Source organism: Myotis myotis, unplaced genomic scaffold, assembly GCF_014108235.1.
Source record: "Myotis myotis isolate mMyoMyo1 unplaced genomic scaffold, mMyoMyo1.p scaffold_m19_p_14, whole genome shotgun sequence".
NCBI lineage: Eukaryota > Metazoa > Chordata > Mammalia > Chiroptera > Vespertilionidae > Myotis > Myotis myotis.
The window spans coordinates 36,864,516-36,880,215 of NW_023416318.1; positions in this window are offsets into that span (position 1 = coordinate 36,864,516).

Below are 15,700 nucleotides of genomic sequence, written 5' to 3' on the forward strand. Positions count from 1 at the left end.
TAACCACTTGCCTGCCTGCCTGATCGCCCCTAACCACCTCTACCTCGGCCCCCGCCACTGTAGCTTCATCAGGATGGTTGTCCAGAAGGATGTCTGGAATGACAACCAGAAGGTCGTTCGGCTGTCCAGTCTAATTAGCAGATTACACTTTTATTATTATAGACTAGAGGCCCAGTGCACAAAAATTTGTGCACTCGGTGGGGAGGGGGGTCCCTCAGCCCGGCCTGTGCCCTCTCGCAGTCTGGGACCCCTCGGGAGATAATGACCTGCTGGCTTAGGCCTGCTCCCGGGTGGCAGAGGGCAGGCCCAATCCCTAGGTGCAGCCCCTGGTCGGGCTCAGAGCAGGGCCGATTGGGGAGTTGGGGCGCCGCCCCGTCATGCACAGAGCAGGGCAGATTGGGAGGTTGTGATGCCACCCTCAGTCACGCTCAGGGTAGGGCCAATTGGGGGGTTGGGGCACCGTCCCCTGTCACACTCAAGGCAGGGTCGATGGGGAGGTTGCGGCGCCACCCCCTGTCACGCACAGAGCAGGGCCAATCAGGGGGTTGGGGCACTGCCCCTGTCACACACAGAGCAGGGCCGATCAGGGGGTTGGGGCGCCGCCACTCTCACACTCAGGGCAGGGCTGATGGGGAGGTTATGGCTCTACCCCATCACACACAGAGCAGGGCCCGTGGGGGGGGGGGGGCAGTTGGGGAGCTCCCCCCTATCAGGCACAGAGCAGGGCTGCTCAGGGGGTTGGGGCCCCGCCCCCTGTCACACACAGAGCCGCGGGGCGATCAGGGGGTTTGGGCACTGCCCCCTGTCACGCTGATCCCGGTGCCGGGAGGCATATTACCCTTTTACTATATAGGGTAGAGGCCTGGTGCATGGGTGGGGCCGGCTGGTTTGCCCTGAAGAGTGTCCTGGATCAGGGTGGGGGTCCCCACTGGGGTGCCTGGCCAGTCTGGGTGAGGGGCTGAGGGCTGTTTTCAGGCTGGGAGTGACTGAAGTTCCCAACCGCTCCTTTTTTTCTTTTTTTTTCTTTTTTTTATTCTGGGCCAGCTTTACCTTGAGGCTTGGCTCCAGCTCTTAGGCCTCTGCAGCTGAAAGTAGGTTTCTGGCCTTTGCTTACAATGTTGAGAATCTGCTGGCTGAAGTCCGGCGGTATTTGTTACAATGTTTCTTAAACTGCTCAGAGGCCTGCAGCGGCAGGCGGGGAACTTTGGTTTCCTCCAACGATCCTCCGTCACTGAGGCAAGCAAGCCTCATGTTAGTTTCAAGCTGCCTGGCTGCCGGCCGCCATCTTGGCTGATAGTTAATTTGCATATCTCGCTGATTAGCCAATGAAAAGGGTAGCGGTCATATGCCAATTACCATGTTTCTCTTTTATTAGTGTTGATAGTGGGAATTTTAGATGTTACAAATCAAGTTTTTCTTTAAAACCTACATTTCAAGAATACATGTAATGCATAAATAATGGGCTTTCTCATCATCCATTGATTCCGATAACCATTTATGGTATCGTTTATTTGGAATCTATGCTGTCCCTTCCTGCAATTTTTTATCTTTGGGAGATGATCCCTTTCCCCACTCCATTCCTGTAGTTTAAAACTGCTATCATCAATGTCAACTGGTCTTGGGGATGAGCAAAGGAGTCCAGCTGTGAGCTGCAAGAGTTGTTTGCTGGTCTTATTTCCAGCTGTTGGGGAAATGTTTGTTAGATAGAATGCAACAGAGTAGAGAACAGCAGAGGCCAGTGGTGGGTTGACAGAGGCTTATGATGATTGAGTTCTCATCTGCATTACCCCTAAAATCTCCCCAAATTCTCTCATGGTTTGGTTATGAGAGATAATGAATTCCTCCTTTGCCTAAGCACATTTCAGTTGATCTTGGACTATGACATCACCCTTGGGTGATGCGAATCATCCCACTTGGCTTATCCCAAGAGAAACTTTACAGTCTGCCACTCACCAGATGTGTAGCTTTGATATCATAGAAAGTAACTTCCAAAGACTAAATAAAGCTCTTTCAAGGGCACTTCTTCTTTCATCCGGAACACCAGATGGAACCAACTAAGTAAAAAAGAGAATGACTTAAAATGACTAGGCACGGTTCTACATTTACTTCTTTTTTTGATCCTCACCCGAGGATATATTTGTGTGTTCTTTTACTTGATTTGAGAGAGAGAGAGAGAGAGAGAGAGAGAGAGAGAGAGAGAGAGAGAGGAAAGGAGAGAGAGAGAAATATTCATGTGAGAGTGAAACACCAATTGGATGCCTAGGTATGTGCCCTGACCAGGAATTGAACCCACAACCAACTGAGCCACCGGCCAGGACTGCATTTATTTTTTATAACTAATACAATTGGGAACATTGTGCCCAATTTGGGTCAGTGGGGACTGGAGGAAAACTTCAAGCTTCTGTTACTGGGCTGAGAGAAATTATGGACTATCTTATATGCCTGTATTCAAGGTTTTGCAGCAAAACACAATTTTAGGAAACCTTATGAAAAAGGAGCAGCAGGCTTCTCTGGTTCAGTTTTTGCTTTTCGGTGTTTTCCTAGTTCTTCTCTGGTTTCTTGGGAGTCATCATTCGGGCATCTGGTAAGTAAACAGATATGGCTACACATTGGCACTATGGTCCCAGCTTTCTCTGTATTATCCTATATTAGACAGCTTGGGTTACCATAAAAAAAAATGCCATAGACTGCATAGTTTAAACAACAGAAATTTATTTTCTCATAGTTTTGTGGGCTAGAAATCTGAGATCAGGGTGCCGTCATTATTAGATTCTGGTGAGAATTCTTCCTGCTTGCTTTGGCCAGGAAGGAGATAGAGAGTAAGCTACCTAGTGTCTGTTATTATAAGGGCACTAATCCCATCATTTGGTCCCCACCCTTGTTACCTTATCTAAAACTATCTCCCAAAAGCCCCACCTCCAAATACCATCACATTGGTTAGGGCTTCACCTTGGATTTGGTGGAGATTTAGTCCACTGCATTGCCTTAAGCAGATAGTTGGTTTTTAGAGATTAACCTATTAGTTGTTCTAAAAGTTTAGAACAATCAACTATCCAAATACATTTTCATCTGTTGTTCATGCAGTGGAGTGTGAGGCAATGAGCAAGGCCTCTTGGAACCAGAGATCTGGGTTCAAGCCCTGCCTAGACTATTTATTTAAATAGGCTACTTACATTTTTTGAACCTCAATTTTCACTTCTGTAACATTGAAATAATAAGATTATCTGCTTCACAGGAATATACAAGATAATATATGTGAAAGGATAGATATAAAATATTCTTAACCAGTTGGCTTCAAACAACCTTCTATACAGAATAACTACCTTAATTTTCTAACTTCCCAAGGGCACCAGTCATTCACATCTTAGTTGGAATTAATCAATCTATTTACTTGTTCTGGGAGTCACCCCAAGGAAATGGACACTCTGAAAAGGTGGGGGTTCAGATCATTTTGGAACGTGGGATACATACAGTAATGAAAGAAGACATAGGTGGCATTCCAAAGGAAGATTAAATTAGGCATTTAGGGACTAGAACAAAGGGATCTGTCAGTAGTGAGGATACGATGGTGCTGAGGAAAGGACCCCAAAAAGAATATGGGAGGAAAAAAAGTTGGAGATCATAAAAGTGAAGCTTCAAAGTGTTCGGAAAAACCAGCTCTGGAGATTGGGCTCCTGGCTCTCCAAAAAGCCCATGGTGCTCCCTCCCTTTTCCCTGACACAAAGGAAGGCAGGAATCCCTGTCACACCTTCTAATACTCAGTGCCTCTGGGACAGGAGAAGGGGCCCGGGATTAGAGGGTCCTATTTGGCTGAAGCCCACCCGATCCAGAAAATTAGCCGGCCATGCTCAGGGCCAGCTGTAGTCTGCCAAGCTATGGAGCAGATGCTGCCGACCTGGGTTTTCTGTGAGGCACTGTTGTAACTCTCCGCCAGGAAGTGCCTTTGGAAGGCAAAGAAACAGAGACCAGACACCTAACTTTATAAAAACTAACAAGTGTCTAATCTTCCCAGTGGCTTGCTTGTACAGCTGTAGCGCTTGCTTGTGACATCCTTTGCCCGGACGCTCGCCAACTGTAACACTCAAGGAGAAGGCTCTTTCATAAGGGGACAGAGGGAACCCTACACCACCAGGGAGTTTTCCCAACAGTGACTTGAGAATGCCTTTCCTCTCCATTTTACTTGAGCCAACTACATTCATCTTACTAATATTCTTCTGTCAGAGACTGTGAATTTCAGACGACAAAACCCTATTTTCCAGAATCTTCCACGTGGTAACTGCCTATTAATTACCTCTGCTTGTCAGCCGGCCCCCCACACAGGGTTTCAATGTTTAGTCTGCAGTTTGTATAATCATTCTCCCGCTTCATAATTACTCCCCAGAATTACTCAGCTCGGAAGGCACACCACAAAGTCTGGGCTTTTCATTTTCTCACAATAATGCCTGATCAGGTCTGCAGTCACAGAGGCTTGCTCAGGTTGGAGATGAAACTTTATGCAATGCTTGCCCTTTGAGCAAACGCCCAATTTTACACCTACTTCTCAGGTTCTTGGGTCGGAGGCCAAATGAGTGGGTTCTGGGAGCAGTGAGTGGGGGAAGCCATCTGTGTTTCCATTGTGCACGCAGACGGTGTTTCCACACATCCGGAGGCAAGAAGACTTCAGTGCCCCATTTTCAAAACTGGCCCTGTCCAAGTTGGAAGAGTAATGAGCTTTAGGAAGTCTTCGCATAGTCTTGCACACCTACCTGCCAGGCCTAGACTTGTGTCAGACTTGGATCAATGGAGCCAGGAAAGGCAGGTCTACCCAGTGGGAGTGGACACTTGGCTTCCAGGTGAAAGCAGAAAGGGAAAGCAGGCAGAGATGGCTCTGAAGGAAAGGCAAATTCAGAGATGGTTACCTTGTCAGAACAAGTCTCTCATGGTGCATGTTGACCCTCCTGTCCCCAAGGGTCAAGGCCCTGTCTAATCCAATACACTAGCTATTTCCAGTGCTATCTCCAATTATTCATCATCCCGAAACTTCATTTCAGCCAGATTGGCTTACTCATCTCACTCCCGTGCACACGGATCTCTCACCACCTCTGTGATTCCGTTCATACCTTCTCCTGCCTGGAATGCCCCCTTTTAAATATTCAAATCTACCTACCTCTTCCAGGGAGATTTTCCTTTCCTGCCAGCCTCAGAGTCATTTACCTCTTTGAGACAATTCCATACATTCCATTTATAAATTGATCATCTCTGCCTCTCTTCTATTGTTACCTTCAAGTGCAATTCACATCTTATATGGTTACTTAACTTGGTTGATATATTTTCTTTACAAATATAAGTTCCTTGAAGGCAAGGGTCTTGTCATATTATCCTCACATCTCTCAGGGTATCAATAACAGTACTCAATAAATGTCTTTATTTGATGTGGTTCTTTAGCTATTTCAAACTCCGAGTTTACCAATTCTTTGCCTTCCTAGCAAAAGCCAGAGTTAAAAATTGGTGGAATGGTGATTCAGCCTCTTTAGCAATGATACTTAGTTCATTTTTAATTGGCACTATGATTTTAGGGTTTGCATTTGTTTTCTTACTTCTGCATTCTAAATGCATGCCTAACTACCAGCATGTGCACAGTAAATTATTTTCTGTTTTTGAGTGTTTCTGTGTGTGTATGTTGCTAGAATGAGAGCCAACTTGCTCTCTACTCTCTGTGAAAAGGGGAATTAGTCATGGTTACTGAAAACTGGAGAACATATTCAAAGTAAATATCTGTGCATAAGATTGCTTTCACTCAAAACTGAATACCCACATGAAAATGAATTTGTCAATATTTACTGTAATTTATGGATGGATATATATATATATATTTCCTAAGCTCTATTGCAACCAAAATATCTCTTTCCTGCGGCCTAACCAGTGTTCTGACCTTACCTGTGGCTGGCAACATACACTGTCCTAAATAAACCTTATGGCATCAGTAAAGCTTTAAGTGTGCAGAAATAAAAAGGGGGGGGGGGAGAAAAGGAGAGAGAGAAAAGAAAAGAAAATATAAGAAACTTGGAAAAACTTAAAAGGCAACATAATGACAAAAGTGTGGCAGGATAGTAAGAAGCTAGGAAAATTCCTAGGCAAGTGGAATGGGGAAACTGAGACAAGAAAATTAAACAAGCCAAACAGTTTTGGCAGCTTGCAGCCAGCTTGTGAATCACAAGACCTTATCTTCCCCAACCAAGGACATTTGAGAGAAAATGGTTTATATCTCTCCTCCCTAACTACAGAATACATAGTTTACTAGTATATCACCCTCACTTGGGAAAATAAAGCACGAAGATCCAATTAATGCCATTTGTGCCAGCCAAAGCCAAGGACAGATGAAGTCTCGGGGACAAATAACAAAAACCCAAAAGCATTTGGATGGTATCACTTGAGGGGGGAATGTAGCAGGATAAATAGCTGCTAGGGCAGGAAGAGGGGAAGGGGAGGAAAGGGGTAGTTTATCTCATGCACTGAACAAAGAGGTCAGCTGTCTGGAGACTAGCCAAAATAAAATCACCAGATGTTCTCATAAATTCTGGGGAAAGTAGCAATAATGTATAAGGGGAACCTTGAAACTTATTGGGTGAGTATAAAACCCTTGAACCCCACCAGGCTATACACTCAGACTAGCTGAGTTGCCCACTTGTGCTTTATGCCAAGGGTATTCTTAATAAATTCACTTGTTTTGCTTCCTTAATAAATCTGCTTGCTTTGCTTCAACACTGCTTTCTGTCATTTGTCTGAATTCTTTCTCTTGAGTGTGACATGATCTGAGGAGGGGAAAGCCAAGCCCCCTCAGACGTGGGCAGCTCTCTGGTAACAAAAGTACTATTTTCAATAATATCTGAAGTCTACTATATGAGTTAAACAAAACCTCAACCTAACAGGTGCAACAATTTTATAAAGAATTTGGGCAAAGATGACTGATCCCCAAAACTGACAAGTTCACAACTTGCACAGGCTACACTCTGCTCACAAGAATGCCCGCCATCACCACCACAGTTCAGGGCCACATACCCACATTCTCAGGACCTCACCAGAAAGATCATGGCAGAACTGAAATTCTCACAGAGGCCACACCAACCAGAGGGCAGTTGCTCACTCTTCCTCTAGTCTTTGGTTCCTGAGCCCATATGTATAATCCTTATTTTCATGTTGAATCAATTTGAATTTAGAACTTGGCACTTTTTTGAGTTCCCCAAAGAAATCCACTAACACAAAACCATACGGAGCAGCCCTAGCTGGTTTGGCTCAGTAGATAGAACATCAGCCTGCAGACTGAAGGGTCCTGGGTTCAATTCCAGTCAAGGGCACATGCTCGGGTTGCAGGCTCAATTTCCAGTAGGGGATGTGCAGGAGGCAACCTATCAATGATTCTCATCATTGATGCTTCTATCTCTTCCTCTCCCTCCCTTTCTGAAATCAATAAAAATATATTTTTTTTAAAAAAAAAAAAGAAAGTAAAAACTGATTTTAAAAAAAACAACACATAAGGAGAAACATCATGTCTACTGAACGTGTTCTAAACTAGTGGGGGAGAGTGAGGCAGGTTATGCTGCATATCTTACAGCAGCAATTTACCCCATTAAGTACTTCTATTCTCCTGAAGGCTCTTTCTTGGCTACCTGACCAGTGCAAATTATTCTCTCTGCTCTTCTTCCAGCAGAGCTCACTTCCTGCTGCAGACACCTACAGTGCAAGGGTTACACCAAAGAAGGATTTGAAGAGGAGTCCCCTGCCCCACCCCCTGACCTTCCAAGGTGATTGGTCTGCATTAACCTAAATGCTCTCTGTCAGATGAAATGTTAGGCCATGAGGAGATAGTTAGGGCCTTAATCTTTCTGCAAAAAAATCAGACAGCCTAGAGACTCTTCTGCCCCTTTCTCTGCTAGTTATCCTCTAAAGAACTTAAAGCCAACTGAGCCCAGCCTTTAGAATAAGGCAGAGGCCTGTGCCAGAGAGAGGTAAGTGTGGAGAAGGATTTTCTTTGGGGCACTTCCTTCCCCAGGCCTCCTTATACTCTGTGTCCAGGGGCTCAGGGGCTAGATTGGAGGCAGAGCTCCTGTGCAGGCAGGAAAATCCAGGGAGCTGTGGAGAACAAATCTCACTCCTTCTCTCTCTGCCTCTTCTCTCTGTTGCTATCTCCCAGCCTGACTGGCATCCTCACAAGAGCAGTTGGATATCAGAAGAGGACCAGCAACATAATTTGAAGGGTTCAGTGGAAAGGGAAAATGTGGGGCCCCTTGTTCAAAAACTATAAGTAATTTCAAGACAGCAACTGCAGAGCATTAAACCAAGTGTAGGCCCTCCTGAGCGTGGGGTCCTGGGGGACTGCACAGGTTGCATGAGCAGGAAGCTGGCCCTGATACAGACAGTCACAGGAATTGCAGCCATGTATATGAAATGCGTGCCATTTGTGGTCAATTACTGTACAGCATAATAATTGTGCATTTCATAATTATGTAAGTGAAAATATGTAATCACGACATAAACACTGCTTTGTAATAACACAATGCAAGGTATTGTTTATACTAGGAGCAGGATTTACTTTGCTGAATAGCATATTGATTACAGAACCAAACCCTATCCATATGCAAACGGTCTTCAGTGGGGCCCCAGGGCAATTCTTCCACTCACAAATTTTAATTTGAAGAGGCAATGGATGATGTGAATCAAAAAGGCATTGCCATAAACAACACCCACCAAGACCAGAAACAGTGGATTTAGCAACTAAAACTAGGTCTTCTTCCTTCCTTTTCACCTAAGAAAAACCAGCTAATTGAAATTATACTGTGGTCACATGAAGAGGCGGTTCCTAGACTTTTGGATTTTATAAACCAGTGAAAATCCCAAGAAATGTAGGAGATGGACATAAAATTGACACATTTAAATTTTTTAATTTTCAATTACAGTTGACATACATAAATGTATTGGTTTCAGGTGTACACCCTGGTGATTAGACATGACATAACTTACTAAATGATCATCCCAATAAATCTCACCCCCATCTGACAGCATACATAGTTATTAGAGTATTATTGACTATATTCAAAATTGACACATTTTAACTTTGCCAGGTAAGGATGTTAAAAAGAAACCATCAATTCATAAAAGAAAAGACATTTATAACAAAACGATGTGCAAAAATATGATTTCAAAACAAAGACAGTTCTTTAATGAATTTAGCATTATGAAGATCTCACACCAATGCTGTTTTTCCTCACTTATCCAGAAAGAGGTGAGAACTTTCTTCTATTAACATGGTCCGTGAACTGACAGTTGTGGACTATAGGTCTAAGGGTCAGTGGCTACAGGAATGTCTATAAAGAGGATTGATTGAAGTGTCATTTTGCTCTAATATTGATTCCTTAAGATTCATGGCTGTTCTTTGCTCTAGAGCAGTGGTTCTCAACCTTCCTAATGCCACGACCCTTTAATACAGTTCCTCATGTTGTGGTGACCCCCAACCATAAAATTATTTTCGTTGCTACTTCATAACTATAATTTTGCTACTGTTATGAATTATAATGTAAATATCTCATATGCAGGATGTATTTTCATTGTTACAAATTGAACATAATTAAAGCATAGTGATTAATCACAAAAACAATATGTTATTATATATATGTGTTTTCCAATGGTCTTAGGTGACCCCTGTGAAAGGTTCATTCGACCCCCAAAGGGGTCGCGGCCCACAGGTTGAGAACCGCTGCTCTAGAGAAACAGTTCTTTTTGATATTGTCATCTAGATGTCAGCTTCCCGCTCCCTTTGCCCTCCAGCTCGATTCCTTCAAGCAAGCATGTCAAACTCAAAGGCTAACACAGGCCAAATAAACAAGGTTTAAGTTTATGTGGGCTGCAAAAAAAACACAAAAGCTTCAATTTTCATAGAAACATAGGTTTATTTCAATAGAGACATGCTGAATACAAAGGATTGAGATAAATGAGTAATCATTAACATAAAATAATAGAACATTTTAATAAAAATTAATATTTTTTTCTTGAACATTAACTTACCAGACACTGAATAACTGCACAAATTAATAAGCGTAATGCAAATAAACCTACTTTTCTTATTCTCCAAAAGCAAAATTATTTCCTGTTGCGCACACCAAATAAGTCAGTTCAAGACTAATGACATGGCAATCAGCTGCTAAAATATTTGCTGCTAGTATTAGTGGAGAGAAATGGTGTGCCTGCACATAAGGGAAATGAATGCAACACGTTTATAGTAATCAGTCATTGGCGAACATTGTAGTTTGTTATTAATAATTATGTATAACAGGATATTGTAAAAATTAAGTTACGAAATTTTTATTAAAACATTTTTTACATACCGTATTGGCTGGGCCGCAAAAATATTCGTTGTGGGCCACACGCGGCCCGCAGGCCTTGAGTTTGACATGCTTGCCTTAGAGATTTGGTTAAAATTGGCCCAAACCCTAATCTAGCTCTTTGGACCCTCCGAAGGGTTCTTTCCATTCTCTCTAGGAGTGCCTGTGCCTAGCTTATCTCTTTGCCTCCCTGCTCCAGTATTCACATAGAATGTCTCTGGTGTAAGTCTACTCATTGCTTCCATTAAAAAACAAACCACCAAGGAACATCTACTCAGTTTAATATCTTCAGGATTTAGGCAACTTCATTAGGATTGGTTGGGCATGTGGTCTTCAACCACCCTTAATCCTCTTCCTCATTCCTTATCTCCCTGGGACATTAGATAAACCCCCTTCCTCTTACCCAACAGTTCTGTCCCTTAGCAGATCCCTTGAGTACTTACCAGTCTTTAGTATCTATCACAGGAGGGCTTCCAAACCAATAGGATTCCCTCCTAGATAAATTCTGGTGGATTTAATGGTTTCCTTACTCATTTCTTATTATTAACTAATTCCACACACTTACTTGTCTAGTTACTTTAGCTTTCAGTGATCTTGCTATCATCTGAATTTATGTGCTGCTCATACCTTTCTAGTGTTCCAAGCCTTTGTCTTTCTCCTAAATTAGGTTATGATGTATCTGCCAGTCAGGACAGTAATTCTTACACGTCTAATTATCCAGCAACCAAGCCTTTGGGTGTTTCTCATGTGCCAGGCACGCACGGTTAATACAGATGGCAGCAGCTGCTCTCAAGGAGCTCATGGCTTAGGAAGGGACAGAAGTAGATATATAAACAGATGAATTATAGTACCCTAATAGAGGTGTGAACACAGTGTATGGGAGCCCAAAAGAGGAAAAATTAACTCTACCCAAGAGAGTTGGAAAAGGCCTCTGTAGCATGCATAAGAGTTCTTAGGCAAAGGGCATTCCAGACAGGAAGACTAAAATATGTAAAGGCACAGAGATAGGAAAGGCATGTTATATATGGAAAAACTAAAAAGTTCACTGTGACTAGAGCATAGAGCCTCTAGAATGGATGGGAAAGAAGGAAGGACAGGTTGTTAGAACAGACTATAAAAAGCCTTCTGAATTTCTCATAGCTCCTGGCCTATTGCTAGATATATAGTCGGTGCTTAATAAATAAGAAGAGCGTGCCTTTGTAGAGCACTTCACCATCTTTGAAGAATTTCTGCATTCACAACAACCTTGTAGAGAAATATCTCCCCCCAATTTACAGATGATAACACTGAGGCATGGAGAGTTTTAGTGATGTGTTTCAAGTCACTCAGCTAAGTAATATCAGGTAAGATTCTAATTTAGCTAGCTCTCCTACTTCTAAATCCAAAACTCTTTCCATCACCCAGAGTATAGGTGAGCAGGCTCATGGCTACCATAGTTACAAAGCACTGGACAGTGAGATTCAGAACAATTTAATGGAACAAGAATGAGCTTTAGAGCTAGAGTAGCCAAGAATATCCAAGTTCAACGCCTGGTTCTGTCACTTACGATCCATGTGACCTTAGGAAAGTGATAAAACCTCTCAGCCTGTTTTGTTATCTGTCAACAACGTTACATGAGAAACCTTCACACAGCGGTTCCCAACCTGTGGGTTACAACCATCGGAAAACACATATAGCATATCAGATATTTACATTACGATTCATAACAGTAGCAAAATTACAGTTATGCAGTAGCAACGAAAATAATTTTATGGTTGGGGGTCACCACAACATGAGGAACTGTATTCAAGGGTCGCGGCATTAGGAAGGCTGAGAACCACTGCCACGGAACCATTGACGAGTCCAAGGCGCACAGTCCCTCCATAAGTTGGAAGTCACTACATGAATGCTACAAAACTATTTTCAAGTGACTGTTCAATAGACAGAGGAAACTTTAACTGCACCTAACCTTTTCACAAAATAAATAGAGACTTATTTTAAGTTATACCAAATATTTTTATTTTGGTCCTAAGTAGCCTGATGTGCCCTTAAGCCTATTCATTCTTTCTTATTTTTCCTGGATTCTACTTTATGAGTTCAGCTTTATTTCTAAAATGAATTATAAACTCACTTACATATGAATCATTTGCTGTCCTCATTTCACACCACAAAGTCTATTTTGGGGGATAGAGGGGGAAGAGTTGACAGCGATTACAAGCTCCTGTAAGAATTTGTTATTTGCTCAGATAAAATGACTCCTTTCTCTATGGGTTTCACTCTGAAAGAAATTGGTTAAGAAATGCTATTTTCCAGGACCTTTGTACCATTAAGCTATTGCCACTAGGGTGCGGGGTTGGGGAAAAGGATACTGGGAAATGCCATGCAAATGTCAGTCAGATCTGTCAACACCCACCCCCGTGATTCTGCAGGCCCATTCGTCAGCTTTTCCTCCAAGTGTCTACATTCAGCAAAACCAAGCAATCTACTTAAAATTAAAAATTGCCTCTAACACCAAAACAATAGTGAAGTAACCAGTCAGATACAGAGGTGGAAAAAAAAATACACCCTCACAGATAATGTACCAAAAAATATCACATGATTTAATTTATCCCTTCCACTCTGCACCCCCAACCCCACAACCAAGCCCTTCAATCAATTAGTGCCATGTAGCACAAAAAAGGCCAAAAAAATAAAATAAATCACAGCTGATATTTTCCACTGAGCCAGCCACCCCCAGTTTTTTTTCTTCCCTGAGGTTCATAGTGAAAGCTCTGTTTGTTTCACAATGCATTAATTCTACTGCTTGTAAGAAATTATTTTTGGAGGTATCATATTTTAATATGTTTCCGTTAATCTTTCCACATGATTCCCTTGCTTTTAAGTACTGCCCTTCCAACCAGGCTCACCCAACAATGCCCACGCTTCATAACACTCCCAGCCCCAAGACAGGCCAAACACTGTGTTCATCGCCTGGAACACAGCCTGGGTGCTGGTGGGAGAGAGAGAACATTTGCAACCACGCTCAAGTGTCATGGTGGTTGTCAGCTGGCAAAAGCATCTGAGTATTAGTCGTTGCACTTTTCATGCTCATGAAGGGATTTTCCAAAAATCTGAGCTATGTTTTGAAATCTGCATTGTAGGGTTTTATAACTCCCTCCACTCTCATTCTTTATCCAGCTCTCTGCTTCCCAAATGATTTGGGGGAAGAACTTGTGGAAAACATAGCCAGAGGAAAGGCTGGCTTCTTTTTCCTTTTCTTTTCTTTTCTTTTCTTTTTTTTCTGCCAAGGATTAAAACAATAGGCTGATTAAAAGAAAAGTCGCATTACATTCTTTCACATTTGATGAACCTAATTATACCCAATCTTGTTTCCTGCCTGTGTTCTCCATGTAAAATGCCAGAGTGGAAAGGATGACTGCTGGTGTAAGAAAGCCAGTTGTGAGACAGGAAGGCCCCAAACGCACTATAGCGCCCATCAGTGGAAGGCCACTGACTAACACCTTTCTTTTTTCCTTGCAAATTCCAAGGCCTATTATTACATTAACAGTACATTCTTTCCTTTTATTCCCCCCTACAAGTCACACTTCTATCCCTTGTATTCGGACCTTAGAGAAAGAATGACCAGTGTTTGAATTCACTCTGGTCATCTTATCAGGTTACTTTGAAATTCTGAGCTTTAGTTACTTATCCTATAAAATGAGAATAAAGGTACCAAGCTGATAGGTTGTGTTACTATGATGATTAAAGAGACTGGTACATGGTAAGCATTCAATAAGTAACAGATATTGTTACTACGACTATAATTCCTAGTGTGGTGGCTTCCCGAATGAACAAGACCTCCTGGTATCCATGCCCTTGTAAAGCCCCTTACCACATGAAAGCTGATCTTAACCATGTGATTTGATTTGGCCAATGAGGCTTTAGCAAATGTGATACAAGCAGAGGTTTGATAAGCACTTACACAGTGAGGTTTGGTTTTTTGGGGGGGAAAGCTTCTTTTTGAAGTTTCTTTTTAAAATATATTTTTATTGATTTCAGAGAGGAAGGAGAGGGAGAGAGAAATAGAAACATCAATGATGAGAGAGAATCATTGATTGGCTGCCTCCTGCTTGCCACCTACTGGGATGGAGCCCGCATATGCCCTCACCGGAATCGAACTGTGACCTCCTGGTTCACCTCCTGGTTCATAGGTCCGTGCTCAACCACTGAGCCACACCGGCAGGGCTCTTCTTGGAATTTTTATGTGAAAGCTGCCATGTTGTGAGACAGTCTAGGCTATTCTGCTGGAGAGAGGCCACGTGGAGACACCCTGGAGGACAAGACACCATATGCCGAGAGAGGCCGTTTCGGGGGAGAACTGAGATGCCATTGAATAAGGCCAACACGACTTAGAGCAGAATAACTGCCCAGTAGATTTTAAGAAATGATAAATCATTGTTTGATGAATAATTGAAACCTGGGAAGGAAGAAGAAGACACTTAGATGAGTTACTCAACTGCTAAAGACAATATAGCGTGGCCTTTGAAGTCAGAATAGCTATGGGTTGAATCAATTATAAACGCTATGACTGTGGGCAAATTAACTCTCCTCTCTAAGCCACAGTTTTATGATCTATGCATGAACATAATAGTAGTTACTTCATGGGGTTGTTGTGAGGATTAAACAAGATAATCCATATAAAACACTTAGTTTGGTGCCAGGAGCACAGCTAGCATTTAAGACTTGTAAGCAATATTACCACTGGTTTCCTTCAGGTGGAAATAGAAACATAGCAATTTTGTTCAAAATACTGGGCTTTCTTGTTAATAAGTTGGCAGAGGGCACTGCCCAACCTAGCGACCCTCAGGACACATGGAGCCGCTAAAGAAGCCAGTCATTGATATGCAGGTGATTTCTGCTATGGCAGCTGCGTTAAATGACCCACAATTGTGTACACTATCTTTTCCTTTACTTTAAAGAAAATATTGACTTTGAGTTTTCACAGGTGCTTTAGATTTACTCACCAGGGCCTTTGTGCAACCACCTGTCTTTGTTTTTCTTCTACATAGAGGTGGGGAAAGAGGCAACGCTAACCCCAGCAAACCTGATTGAGTTCCAGGAATCCAGCCCAGGAGAGAGAGAACATGCATCACCTTTTTACCAAAAATGAGAAGAGCTCATCAGAGCAAACACATCAAGACCAGCTTCACGGGGGGTCTAACTCCCACGCACCATGAGGGCAGTCTGCCCAGTTTTAGGCCTAAGCAAAGGCCAGAGTTTTAAAAAAAATCCAAGCATTCCTGGAACTACCTAGCCAACAGGAAGGAGAGTTGAAAGTCTGTGTTAAAGGAGAAAGAGGGGCTTCTAAGAAATGCAGTCAGTGTGTA